This window comes from Artibeus jamaicensis, unplaced genomic scaffold, assembly GCF_021234435.1.
Source record: "Artibeus jamaicensis isolate MK-2021 breed Jamaican fruit bat unplaced genomic scaffold, CSHL_Jam_final scaffold_1964, whole genome shotgun sequence".
In the NCBI taxonomy this organism is placed as follows: Eukaryota; Metazoa; Chordata; class Mammalia; order Chiroptera; family Phyllostomidae; genus Artibeus; species Artibeus jamaicensis.
This window is the reverse complement of record NW_026522030.1, coordinates 41,954,692-41,968,614: the sequence shown is the minus strand read 5'-3', so window position 1 is coordinate 41,968,614 and position 13,923 is coordinate 41,954,692. Positions and strand designations below refer to the sequence as shown.

At 38.1% G+C, this 13,923-nt stretch overlaps 1 protein-coding gene across 2 annotated transcripts in view; it reads left to right on the top strand.

Annotated features, from left to right (window-relative positions):
• The first annotated feature begins 10,274 nt into the window (after nucleotides 1-10,274).
• The window catches only part of RFX3 (regulatory factor X3), a 283,650-nt gene continuing 280,001 nt past the window's right edge, over nucleotides 10,275-13,923 (top strand). For both annotated transcript variants that reach the window (XM_053656370.1, XM_053656369.1), the window contains exon 1: nucleotides 10,275-10,343. The gene's annotated coding sequence lies outside the window, so the exon portion shown is untranslated. The remainder of the gene's footprint in view (nucleotides 10,344-13,923) is intronic.

Genomic DNA, 13,923 nt, shown 5'->3' with positions numbered 1-13,923 from the left:
TGGAATACCTCCCATTGACCAGAGTTTAGTCACAGTCTCCATCTAGTTTCAACAGAGACCAGAAAAGAGAGTCTGGAGAGGTCGTTTTGTGGAAAAGGTCCAGCTGAAATGTGAGTCCTCTTCTTATCATAGAGGAAGGGGAGAAGGTAACTAGCAATCTCCCTTAGAGTGCTCCATAAATGTTAGTAATTATTGTTACTTTGTTACCCAGATGGCTTTCAGCTCATTCCCCAGACCTGATTGTTTTTCCTAGCTCATGTAATTTTTTTTCTGCTTCTCCACTTTAATCTGCCACTGAAAAATGTACAAAATTTATATACATATTTATAAAATGATACTCAGTTAAACATTTTCCTTTCTCCTATCATTTCTAACATTCTGCTTAGAGTAAGTTTAATGCTATTCTAATATTTATACTATAATGGTTATCTTGAGATATTATTTTCCAATTTGTTTTCTTTTTCAACCAGTTGTTGGACTGATTTGTTTGTGTACCAAATCATGCTCCCTTCCACCAAAATTGGATGTCAAAGTCCTAACTTCTGGTTTCTCAGAATGTGACTATAATTGGAGGTAGACTCTTTAAAAAGGTAAATCCAAGCCTTGGCTGGGCACAGTAGCTCAGTTAGTTGGAGCCAAAGTTATGGGTTTGATCTCCAGTCAGGGCACATACAAGAATCAACCAATAAATGCATAAATGGTGGAACAATAAATCTCTCTCTGTCTCTCTCAAACTGATAAATTTTAAAAAATTTAAAAAGAGGTATATTCATTGAAATGAGTGGGTCCTAACCTAGTATGACTGGCATCCTTATGAAAAGACAAGATCAGAACACAGACACACAGAGGAAAGACATTTTGAAGACAAAGGAAGATGGCAAACTGCAAGTCAAGGAGTGAGGCCTCCAAAAAAACTAACCCTACCAACATCTTGATGTTGCACATCTAGCCTCCAGAATTTTCAGAAATAAATTTGTTGAAGCCATTCAGTCTTTGGTGCTTTGCTATGGCAGCCCTAGGAAAGTAATACATAGTTTGTGATCTTATTTGAAGAGCACTTTGAGGAGAGTTAAAGTACAAAGTGTCTGTTGACTAAGCTGAGGGTGTAGGGGAACCCAAAAGGGTGGTGCATTTACCTGAAGAAGAGGGATGTTATCACCACTAAACCCAAAGGTAAGAGGAGTTACAGTGGTGGAATACAGGTACCTTGAAGCAACTCTGCAGGAGGGAAACAGAATAAATACCCTGACCTCACTTTCCTCCGTCCCTCCCCAATCTTCTGCCAGTACTGCCCATGATGCCATGGACATGACTCAGTTTTGCCACTTCTGCCATGATGGAAACCATGGAGAATGCAATATTGTGGTGGTCCATGAAGACCAGCCTTCTAGAAAGAGTGAAGAAGACTAGAGAGCGAACAAATCTGAAGAAACAGAGAGGATATTTAGTACAGGGAGGAACTTTCACGTTTAGTTTTTTTTTAAATCCATCTTCCTCTCTTCCTTGTTTCATACCTTGGACATCTTATTCCAGATGTGTCCACAACTATTATAGTTCATATAGCAGGTCCTCGATAAACATCTGGGAACTAAGTATTTTTCATCCTCAGTAATTTTCAAGTACTGTTGATATTTCCTTTCCACTAGTTTTTAGAATATATCCTCTCAATATAATAGCCTTAATCCAAGTCTGAACTATGCTTAGCCTCTAGGACTACAACTCCCCTCATGGTTTCTCATTGGTTCATCCTCCACAAATGAAAAAACAAGCAAAGTAAATCAATGCATGAAACCACAATACTTTAAAAAAGGCCAGAGCAATCACCTCTGTTGACTAGACTTTCTGTTCACCTTTTTCCTTTTCTCACCTTTATACTGACTCTTTATAGCTGACATCAGATTAAGATTGTGGATATTTAAGTAAGGTTCCTGTCAACTTCCTTTTCAAAAGTATTAAAACTTCCAGCCTCCTTCACCTGTTTCTGACAGGTAAGCATTATATCTTTTGAAGTCTACAATAAACTTTTAGGATAGTTCTTTTCTGAATATGATTGCCAAATATGAGAATGTGGCTTTTTCAAAAGATGCTAATAAGCTGTAATGTTTTGATTATAAAACTAAATTAATAAAAATATTCTCCCAAGAATTACTCTTGTTTATGTTGGATACTTCCTTGGTTTACTGTCAGCAGTGAGAACACCTACTCAGATAAAGCTCCATTTTAGATCTAATTATATATGCATCATTCAGTTCTGTCATCTTTCTAGCTGGTTCCTCAGAAGCTGATGTATTTTCTGGGTTGAATTACACTGTTGGGACATTGAATCAATAGTGACTCGAAAACAAATGATATGGTTATTTAATATAAATTTACATTTTATCTTTTCAATTTGAGCAATAATTTAATCTTAAAAATTATTCATTTTTTTAAAATAAGCAAGTTTAAACTTATGAAAAATCCCTTGTCAGGAACTTTTATATATCTCTTAAAATTATTCACATTAACATTCCTTATCTTTCATCAGTCTTCACAAATTAATGTTCTTAAGAGTTATTTCTTCTGGATGAAGAATGTTATCATATTTAATATGTCTATAATTATTGTCACACACTTAAAGCTACAGTATCCCTATCATGTAAATACAATTTAATAACTAGGTAAAGATTATAGTGCCAAGTTAGTGTACTGAGTTCAAGTGCACTTAAATCATCTTAGAAAATAATTTTTCTATTTTTTATTTTTTCCTGATTTTTGTGAAACTAGTATCCAGAGTTAACTATAATTTTATGTTAGTGGATTTCTATATAGTCTGCTTAACAACCCCCTCCTCCATCCATAAGGAGGAAAAACAAGCTAGTAAAAATTGTGTTAAATTCAGTTTTCCTACTATATTTCATGTCTATTTTATTCATCAAGCACTATGGTCAGGGCTTATATGTTTCTCAAGGTCCTCAAAATGTTGGGGATCTGAAAAAACACATGGAAAGAAAGCTGCAAATCAAAACAAATAATTAGATGTCTACAATACTTATTATTATGCTATTTATAAATTCTTAGCTGTTTTTTTAAATGTGCTGTATGGGTGCATTTTAATGTTTATTATTCTCAATTATATTTTATTAACTATGCTATTACAGTTGTCCCAATTTCCCCCTCTTTGCGCCCCTCCACCCAACACCCTCCGCTCCTCAGGCAATTCCCACACCAATGTTCATGTCCATATGCCATGCCTATAAGTTCTTTGGCTACTCCATTTCCCTTGCTGTACTTTACATCCCCATGGCTGTTCTCTAACTATGTATTTGTACTTCTTAACCCCCTCATTTCTTCACTCATTCCCACATTCCCCCTTTGTATCCGACAACTGTCAAAATGCTCTCAGTACCCATGATTCTCTGTTCTTGTTGGCTTCATTTATTTAGATTCGATTGTTGGTAGATATGTATTTATTACCATTTCATTGTCCATAGTTCCAATCTTTTCATATGTTTTATATGATATGGAACTGGGGAGTCTCTGAAACCAAGTTCTAATCAGTACTTTCACATTAAGCCAGGTTTATGAAAGTCTTTTTTAAAAAAATACTTTATTCACTTATTTTCAGACAGAAAGGAAAAGAGGGAGAGAGGGAGAGAAACATCAGTATGTGGTTGCCTCTCACGCGCCCCCTACTGAGGAACTGGTCCACACCCAGGCATGTGCCCTGACTGGGAATTGAACCAGCAAACTTTTGGTTTGCAGGCCGGTGCTTGATCCACTGAACCGCACCAGCCAGGCCTGAAAGTCTTAAAAATGACCATAATCTCTCTTATTAAAGAAAATACGAGGCTCAGTTTCAAACAGTACTTGGAGGCAAGGGTTCTAAACATTTCACTGTACAATGTATATCTTTGTGCTTTTTGTTTCTCAAAAGTTATTTAGCAAACAAAACAGTTTTGGAAAGATATTCCATATGTATAAATTCCCTTTTCAAAACAAAGGGACAAATTCACGTAATGTGAGTCAGTGGTTTTTATTTTTTCTTTATTACTGGCTGAAGTTGGTAAAAAACATTTAGAATGGTAAAAAAATTCAGTCATGTTTTAAGAGTTGACATACATACTAAAAAACAATTTAACTGTAGGCTTTATAGTGTATTGTGACAGGGGTAGGGAGGTTGAAACATATGACATGTTCCAGTGGGAAGACACCTTTTGTATACTTAAAATGGGAATAATGGCCTTACCAAAACTTTGGGGATATCATTTCCAGCCTGTACAGTACATTAAAGAGAAAAATATATAGGTAAAGGGAGAGGGAAAGTCTACCTAACTTCTTTGTTGAAGACTTTGGATCAAATAAAATCACTTGTGATAACTTTTTGATAATAATTGAATAAAATACTTTTCAGCATATATTAGCATTAATTGCTGATTAAATTATAGGAATTAATCTCTAAATCAGCTCAAGTTTATCTTGTAAACATCTATTTGAGGGTCAAAACTTCTTAAGAAATGCTGATAGAAGTAGCTATTAACTTTATTTATAGTAAGCATTTACTCCACCAAAAAACTTTGTAACTTCACAGAAGTATTACATGAACATATATGGTATTTTGAACCAATTCACCTGGTGTGCTATCTCTGAAAATCCATGAAAATGAGAATTTTAGGAATTAGATTATCCAAGTCTTTTAATTCTTAATTTGTTAATGTTTCCTTCCACCTCTAAAACCTTGAGTATTAACTGTTACCCAGAGAGTTTACATGACTTTCTCAACCTGATCACACTTAAAAGCAAAACCTCTCAAATACTCCTAATGTTACTCAGAAGAAAGTTATATAATCTCCACCACATTTAAGCTATTTCAATTCCAATAGAAATATAGGCAAAATTACCTTTAATCAGCTAGAATTCATTTTAAGCCCTCAAAAGCAATTCCTTTGGTTTATAGATTTAGTCAGGATTAAAAAGTGGTAAAACTCATTTCTTTCATCAGCAAATCAACATGTGTGGTCATACTAAACACATAGTTGAAAGTTTGCCAAGGATAACCTTATTACCTATTACTTATCCTTTTCTCTGTAGTGTTGAATGAAAATATTAAGAAAAACTTAGGTAAATAATAAAGTCTCCTTTTAGCATTTCTACATTAGAGTTTGAGGGCTGGTATTATTGATATGTAATGCACATATAATGTGCATATTTAATTTTGATAATTGTAAACACACATGTAAATAGTACCTTTAATCAAGATCTAGAATAGCACTTTCTAATAGAACATCTGTAGTAATAGAAGTGTTGTGTTTTTCTACTGTCCACTTGCTAACCACTAGCCACATAAGGCTACTTAAAATGGGGCAAATATGCCTGTAGAACCAAATTTTTAATTTAATTAATTTATAATTAGATTTTAATAGCCACATGCAGCTAGAAGGACCAAGATGGACAGGTGATATTTCTATCACCCTAGATAGTTCCCTCATGTTCCTTTCCAGTAAATTCTACCTCATCATCCCTGCCATCATAGGGAAACACTAAATAAAGATGTTTTCCTGTTTTTCAATTTTACATAAATGGATTCATATGTATTTTTTGTGCCTTCTTTTGCTAAACATGTTTTTGTAATTCATCCATAATTCTGTGTATCATTAGTAAGTTCCTTTTAACTGCTCAATAGTATTCCATTGTATGAATACTTGTTTTTCTATCCTCGTCCTATAGACATTTTCCAATTATTTGGTTTCAAAGCTGCAAATATTATATTTAATGTTCTGCATTAATTGAGAAAAAGCTACATGCTTTTTCAAAAGATATTTTGATCCTGAAAAAGACAGTCAATTTATAATTCTATCATCATCCTTCTGTGCTGGGGTAAAAATGAAACTCCACATTATATATAAAGAAGGATATATCTCAGGACTGCCGATTAAACAATTAGTTGATATTACAGAAAATACATGTAGAAGGACAAATCTATCAAAAAAATTGCAATGTCTTCAAAACCAAAATACACTTTGGGTCGGGATGGGTAGAGTTGGGGATGCTCTAGAATGGCAAATTATGTGTAGTTTTGAATTACCTTGGCATCTACCATTCCCTACTATTTTGGGTATTGAGTTGGCCAAAAACTCCATTTCATTTTCCATAAAATAAAAGACACATTTTTCATTTTCACCAATAACTTTATTGATTTGGACATTTTGAGTATGTAGCTATCTCCCACTATTGGCTTCTAGTGGGAAGAGGCCAGGGGTGCTGCTAAACATCTTCCAATGCTTAAAACATCCCCACAGCAAAGAATTATTTGGCCAAAATGTCAACAGTACCAAGAAACTTGACAAACCACTTTTGACACATTTGATCAGTCACTGCACCTTCTCCACACACTGCATAAATCTTTTTTTGCATTTCAGTTACATGTTTATCTTTCTTGAAATAGTAAAGCACAATACACTGAAAACGTTGCATGTCTTCTTACATCTTCAGTATTAAAATGGCTGTACAAAAATTCAACAATTTTGGTAAGTTTTTTTAAATGCACAATGATATGACAGCTGTCACAATATACAATCTAACAAAATTGTTTCAAAAGAAGTTAAAGACATCTAAGCACTACTAGAGCCATTGTACAGAAAGAAGTAAGCAAACTCTGGGCCACCCCAATTTATGTATCCACAGAATTTCAGGTCTAGTAAAGATAATTACTAATCCAGTAGTCTAATTCCCCAGTGCTCTGCATGTCATAAGTAATCAATACATATTGGTTGAAATAAAATCATTTATTTCACATGAGAACTAAGACTCTAGACACCTTTCAATTGAAGAAAACCAATAATACAATCAAGTTGGAAGTTTTTAAACAGGTGTGATTTCTGCTTTATAAAAGGATTCACTACAAATTCAATGGTAAGCTGCCATAGACTAATACATTAATTTCAAAACTCTTATACATACAAGTTTTCAGAAGTAAGCCTATCAGTATTTTACCTTTTCACGTGCAGTTCTTCCTTTAGTAAACACTGATGTTAATTTGTTAGTTCTTGTAGATATCAACAGGAAGAAATAACAATAGATAACACTGAAAAGGAAATTTACTCAAGAATGTACTGAAGTAATTTATAAAGTATTTAATCCATCCATAAATAATGAGGCCTTTGTATTTTTCAAGAGGTTCAGATACAAACGGGTTAACTGATGTCTCTACCAATCACTCCAACCTGAGAGCAAAATCAATCTAAGTTCAAAGGACACAAAATTTTAAATTCTTAGATACAGACTTTGAACATTTTGTAGACAGGAACTATATCTGGCCCTTTTTATGTACTGAACAAATAATTACTGCATTGACAGTTTACTGAATTTGTCAAGGAATGTAAGATAGTTTTTTCTTAGGTACCTTTTATTATCAAGCCCAGTGTGTAATGTACTGTAACAGGCACTAAATGTTAGACACTGCTGATCTTTTCTGTATGTCTTAACAAATAACTTATTTCTGAAATATATGCACAATTTATGTAAGGATACAACTATCTAGCTTAAAATTGACCAAGAAGAAGATCCTATCAGGCTGATTAGAGGCAAAGATATTTTTAGGTTCTCTCATAACTAGTTGTAGCACAAAACAACACATGCATGCTCTCAAATCTGTGCTTGAACTGGCTGGTTTGTTGATTCAGTGTGGTGGTAATAACTGAAAAGTTCATATTATAGTAACCTTATTCTGGGGAGAAGTCATATAATCAATTATCATAAAACAAGGGGAAATAAATCCTAACTTTTAAAGAACTCACTTTAGAAAATTTATCTATATATCCTAACTCAAGAATATAGGCCAAGTCAGGCAGGTTAAAAAAAAAGTCTCTAAGCAGCTTAAAACTGATGTTACAATGTCCTTGCACAAAAGTCACACACTTTTTCTAAAGGAGATTTCCTCAAAGTACTTATTTATACTCTTGAGAGTTTTGCTCAAGCTTCATTATGTGGTTTTCTTGCCTGCGGATTAAAAGCAGTAAATTAAAAGGGTGAAGAGGATAATGTTCACTGACAGTAAGAAGCAACAGCTGACAGTGGGGAAAAGGACAGGCCAACTACAGCGGACAATAGGACTAAAGCAAAGCTTCTCAGAGCTGTGTAGTGTGAGCGGACAGCTCCACACACCAGTACGGGGCCAGAGGACTCCCCCTGCAAATGTAATGAAGTGAGTGTTCATGACTACCAGCTTTCATTCACCTGGGATGCACACCGTACTTCCTATATGGATGTCGAAGTTATTCTTCCAAATCTGGAGTTTCACTGCTGTTGGTCAGCACACTCATTTTTCTCAGACTAGAAGAGCCTATTACCATGGCGGATCCTGCAACCTTTAAGCTTTAGCTTTGTGCTCACCACTGGTCACTGTTACATTGTAATACATTATTATAAGAACCTCTACAACTCATTACAAAATTACCGAAGGCAACCACGTAACTTTCTCAAATCGATTGTTTAAATACTTGGTTCCAAAATACCCTTACCTAATATTCCATGACACAGAGCCGTAAATTAAAACCATTGACTTTAAAGACTGTGCCTGTTTTCTCTAAAATATTATGTACCTAATAGTGCTGTTGTGAATAATAAATGAAATAATGTTCGTAAAACACTAAGCACAATGTTTAGGGCAGTGTAAGACCTCAGTAGCGGTCGCTATTATTATTTTAGTTCTGTGAATTTATATTGGCCCAAATCCCTTATTTGGCAGGTGCAAAAAAACTAAGCCTCAAGAGTAAGACCGACTTCCTAAGGTTCTGCTTGTAATGTTATTGTCTCGGATAAGCAGCTTAGTAGCACGGGCTGGAGGTCTGCGGTGCTGGCAGGGTCCGGCTGCAGACTGGGGACCCTGAGCTGTCAGAGGCTGGGGGATGCCAAAGCTGGTTACAGCGATAGCTACTTGAGTGCGAACATCCATCCCAAACGAAAGCCATTCGTGTGTCTCAACGCAGCAGGTTGGCAAGAAACCGGGTTAAGCTGAAATTCCAGCTGGGTCAACTTCAAAGCGGGACACGCACTTTACTTAAGGGCTAAAGATAAAGAAACTACCTGGGTGCTACTTCAGGAAGGTGTAAGCAACCCACCCCTCGGCACCTTTCGCGGAGGGGGGTTGCCATGCCTTTTCACATCTTCTCAGGAGGGCAGTTTCTTGCTGTTTACTAGCACTTAGCTCCTCGCCCTGCCTGGAAGCAGGGAGTGATGGAGGTCACCACTCCCTGCTTCCCCACTCGGAGAGCGAGGTGCCTCTCCGCGGCGGAGGGCCAGCAGACCTCCGACTCTCCCCTCTGCGCGCCAAGCCGCGGCGGGACTGCGGGACACCCGCGCGCCGCCCACACGCCCCCGGGCCCGCATGCTCTAAGATGGCGGCCGCGGCCGCTCGCTCACGCCTCGCGGTCCGCACTCCTCCGAGTCGTGGCCTCAGAAGGCGGGAGCCGGCCTGGGCGCGGAAACCAAAAGGGCGAAGGCGGGTCGGGCCCTCCAGTGTAGCGCGGGTTCCGGAGCCCTGAAGAGCCTGGGTATGCGAGGCACCAGGAGGCAGATGCAACTAAGAACACTGCCTGCGCCTTAGAAACGAAGATTTTTAAAAAGAGAAAAAAGGGGGAGGTGGGAGACAGTAGCGGCAGCACATCCGGGACCCTCCGCCCCGGAAATGACGTTTTAGGCGGAGCGGGGGAGGCGGCCGCTCTTCAAATTAGGTTTTACTTTCGCGTTGTCTGACTCTCCATGAAGTGTGTGGAATTGCACTCAACACTTTCCTTCCCGGGGTTGTCCCTTTGGCTCCGGCGACTCTGGGGCTTTTATGCACAAAGCTTGCTGCTGGGTCTCGCAGGTCTCCTTTCACAAAACGTACCCTTCGCACCACGCCCCTCAACTCCCAGTCTAGCCTCACTAGAGCTTGTGGTAGTTAACTGACGGGAAGGCTCTGGGGTAGCTCCAGACTCTGCCAAATCTCTGAGTATCTTTATTCCGAGTCCCTCCACTGAAGCTTCACCACCGGTCCCACAGCCCGGGATCTGGAGCTGTCAGTCTACGGGCTGAGCCCGCCTCTTCCGGCGACTCGCCGGCCCGCCTCCTCCTCTCTTCCCTCCCCCACCCCTCCCCTTGCGAGTGTCTCCCTCTCCCTTTCGCTCTCTCTCTCCCTCTCTCTCTCTTTTGTGAGTTATAGCAACCGTTGCCTTGTGAATCAAGCGCCATAGTCACCGTAGTCCTGGCGACTGTTACCCATCAACAACAACTACTCCTCTCCTCCTCCTCCTCCTCTTCCTCCTCCTCCTCCCCACCACCACCATCTCCATCACCCACCAACAACACCACAATAATCCACAGCCAAGGTGAATATTCTTCGGTCTCTACATGTGTGTGGATGCGTGTGAACGCGTGTGTCCGTGCGTGTGTGTGTCCGTGTGTGCGAGCTGAGTGTGGCTGTGCGGGGTCTCACTCCTGACACCGGGACTGTGCCGCTGCGGCGCCGCTGCCGAGGGGATCGGTCCCCCGGGCTTGTTTACAATGGACCGTGCGCGCCGCTGCTGGGTCGGGGGTGTGGGCGCCGCGCCGCCCGCCCGCCCGCCGGCCCCGGCCCTCCGCGGCCGCGCTTCAGGGATGGAGTGGGAGCTCTGGGGGCTGCGAGGCGAGCGGGAGAGGGAGCCAGTTTTCCGTGGCGGACGGTGGAGCTCTCTCCTAGGTCTTGTCTGAGGAGGCGAGTCAGGTGAAAGCAGAAGGAATTTTCTTTAATTTTCTTCTTTTTCAAAGCTGCTTGTTTCCTGCTTCTTTCAAAACCGAAATAGACAACAGTGTGCAAGGGGGACACTAGAGCTGATGTTTTGTTGTTGTTGTTGTTCACTTTGTGGGGCCTTGCTAAAGGTTTTGTTATTTTTACCCTGGTACAAGGGTGAACTTTTTCCCACCGCCCATTCCCTTCATTTTTGCCCCTCTAAGCCTTGTGCTTAGAATGGTCTGCTCTTCTTTTACCGTCATCAGCGGCACGGTTTTCTTTCTTTCTTCTTTTTTCTTTTAAAACTGTGTTTTCTTTGTGCTGCAAACAGTCCTTATATATCCATTCAACACTCTTCCCTGCTCCTCTTTCTTCTCCCCCCACACCCCTCGCACACATCGAAACCTGGGGCCTCTTCGCTGCACTGGGAAAGAGATTTTTTAAAAAGTCTCTCTCCTCTATCTGTCTGGTGTGTGCGTGTGCTTGTGATTTAAACCGGATGCGGGGCATCTGTGATACTTGGGCTAGTAGTTATTGACAGTGCTTTATCTTTCATGTGGAGCCGGGAGGGGTAGAGTGAGGTTCCATTTCACTTTGATGAACCTCCTTCCCCACCGTGGAGTGTTGGCAGTTCGTTGTGGTTGTAAGACTTTGTGTGGATAAACACACAGGGAAAGGACAGGAGGAAGCTTTGTGAGAACTCGGGTTACAATGTTATTTGTGACAGTTATGATACTTTAAAGAGTTTTCTTTTTTCCCCCCCTCTTCATCTTCTGTGTTCGTTTTTCTTTGAGAGTTGAAATTGAAGTCAAGTTGTTCATAAAGAATGTATGAAGCTTCTCAACTTGAAACGTGTGTATATTTCACTTTCTTTATGGTTGTTAAGATCTAGGCATGTGTGTACTTAACATATTCTTTACTTATTTTTGGCGTGCTTTGGACAGTGACTTAAACCTGGTCACTGTCCAAGTCTCCTTTATAAGTCTCTTTAAAAAAACTATTTTTCTCTGTAGATTTGAGGTTTGTCAATATCAGTCCTCAAGTAATAGGGCTCTTGGTTAGAGGTAACTGTCTTCTAGACCATTTTTCATTCTAACGTTTAATTAATAGATTATCAGTAAAAAGTTTTGGTAATGAATATGTGCTAAAACAAATATACTATTATTCTTGTACATACTAAAATTTTCTATTTAGAATTTTAAAGTGCTTATTTAAATAGTCTTTTTAACAGTAAACATATATTGATTTACCTGACAGAGCAGCCTGTGAATAATGTGACAGTATTAATTATTCTTGAGATTGTCAATGAGCAGGTTGAGTAATTGCAATGCTTTTGTAAAATAAAAGTTGGGTTTAAAATTTTTTTCTCTTCCAGTTCATTTCCTTGTGATTGCTATTTTAAATGAGGATGGTACTTGGGTCTAAAGTCTTTCTCGCCGAGCACTCAAATTCCTTTATATTTTATTCAGCCTCCCCTCTGCCATCTGTGTTCCATGCAAATCACTGATACTAACTTGTATTTTTTTTTCCTGTTCAGATGAGTGTCAAATGCCTGAGCACTTTTGGATGGTGAAGCTCCTGGGTCCCATAAACTCTCTCTGAAGTTAATAGGAGTTTTGCTATCTTGAGACAGCATCAGACTTTATGCCATTTATATAATAGGTTTTCAGCTGAGTAGATTATATGCTATAATGTTATGGTTTAGTATTTTTATTTGCAGTGTCCAAGAACTTTTTTGAGGCATTTTGTTTATTCCAGTAATCTCAGGTTCAGTAATTTATACTTTCATTCATAAATTGATTTGAGAGAAGTTAAATAGAAGTGTTTTCTATTTTTAAAAGTACATATATGGTATAAAAGTTGCTGTTAGAGATGCTTTGGGCTCAAGTACGTCAATATTATTCATATGGATTGAGAACATAATAAGCAGAAATAGTAGAAAATGATAAATTTTAAAGTGTAATGCAAGGATAAATACTTAGCCCTTTATTCTTTCTGTGATATTTATTTGAGGAGGGACTATATTATATATTGGTATTCTCTGTTCTCAGTTTTTAGACTAACAAATCTCTGAAAGTGAGTGACTACACGTTAACACTAAAAGTATTAAATAATCACTTGTAGCTTGTTTTTAGTAGCTGAATATCTATGATTCATTATATGTCATAAATGCTTATCTCAGTCTTTTTAGATTGTTTGGCCAATGAATTTTATTGATCTGTTTAGGCATATTTTTGTATCACATTCACATGTATAATATAGTAAACTAAAGTGCATTCCTAAAATGCATCATCCTATAATTTTTTCACTATATAGGGTACATATACCTAATTTTAAAAATATTTATTCCTTTAGTATTCAAGTAGTCTCATACTCTGTTTAGGTACTCAAAAGATTTATAGTTCATGAGTTTAATACAATTTAATCCTAAACAAAAAACATGTATACCGTAAGCAAAGTTAATGTGACATTTTTTACTATTAAAATTTAGCCATTAAAAGTGAATGAATCATAAATCAAGAGAGATTTAATGTATTATTTAAATGATATGTGTTACTTTCGGTAAACCATGTTATTAATCTTGAGAAAGTTGATATTGTGTATGTCCTTTCCTTGTATTTTCAGCTAAAGAAATCAGGAAGTAGGTAGAGTATGCTTTTGGTTTTCAAATTTTATGAAGACTATTTATGTGCGTGTGTGTGTGCGTGTGTGCATGCAAAAGGGCAGATATATAGCATCAGGTGTGTGGGAAGAGGTAAAAAAGAAAACCCCAACTTTTCTGAATAGTCCAATGGGAATATTAGTTTGTTCTTTGTATTGTAGGGAGACTGTGTTAAGAGAAATGAGAATGCCAAGGAAGTAAACTTTTAAATTTACAAGTCTCCGAAGAAGTAAACCTTTAAATTTTGAGGAGTCTATTTTTTGTTTGTTTTTATGTTGAGCACTAGCCTAAAAATCTACTTTGTTACCTTAAAAATAGTTTCCCTAATATAACCATTTACCATTAATTCTTTGTTATAAATTCCCACTGGCTATCAAAAACCAGATTTTAAATTCCTTTCTGTTCACAGGTGCATAGTGTTCCCGTGTTTTGGATTAAATAGATTTGACTAAATCAAGCTTGTTAGGGACAGATGGCTGCTTTAAACAGGTGTCACTTTCATTTCTAGTGCATTGTGTTAGGGACTTCCAGTGGTTCA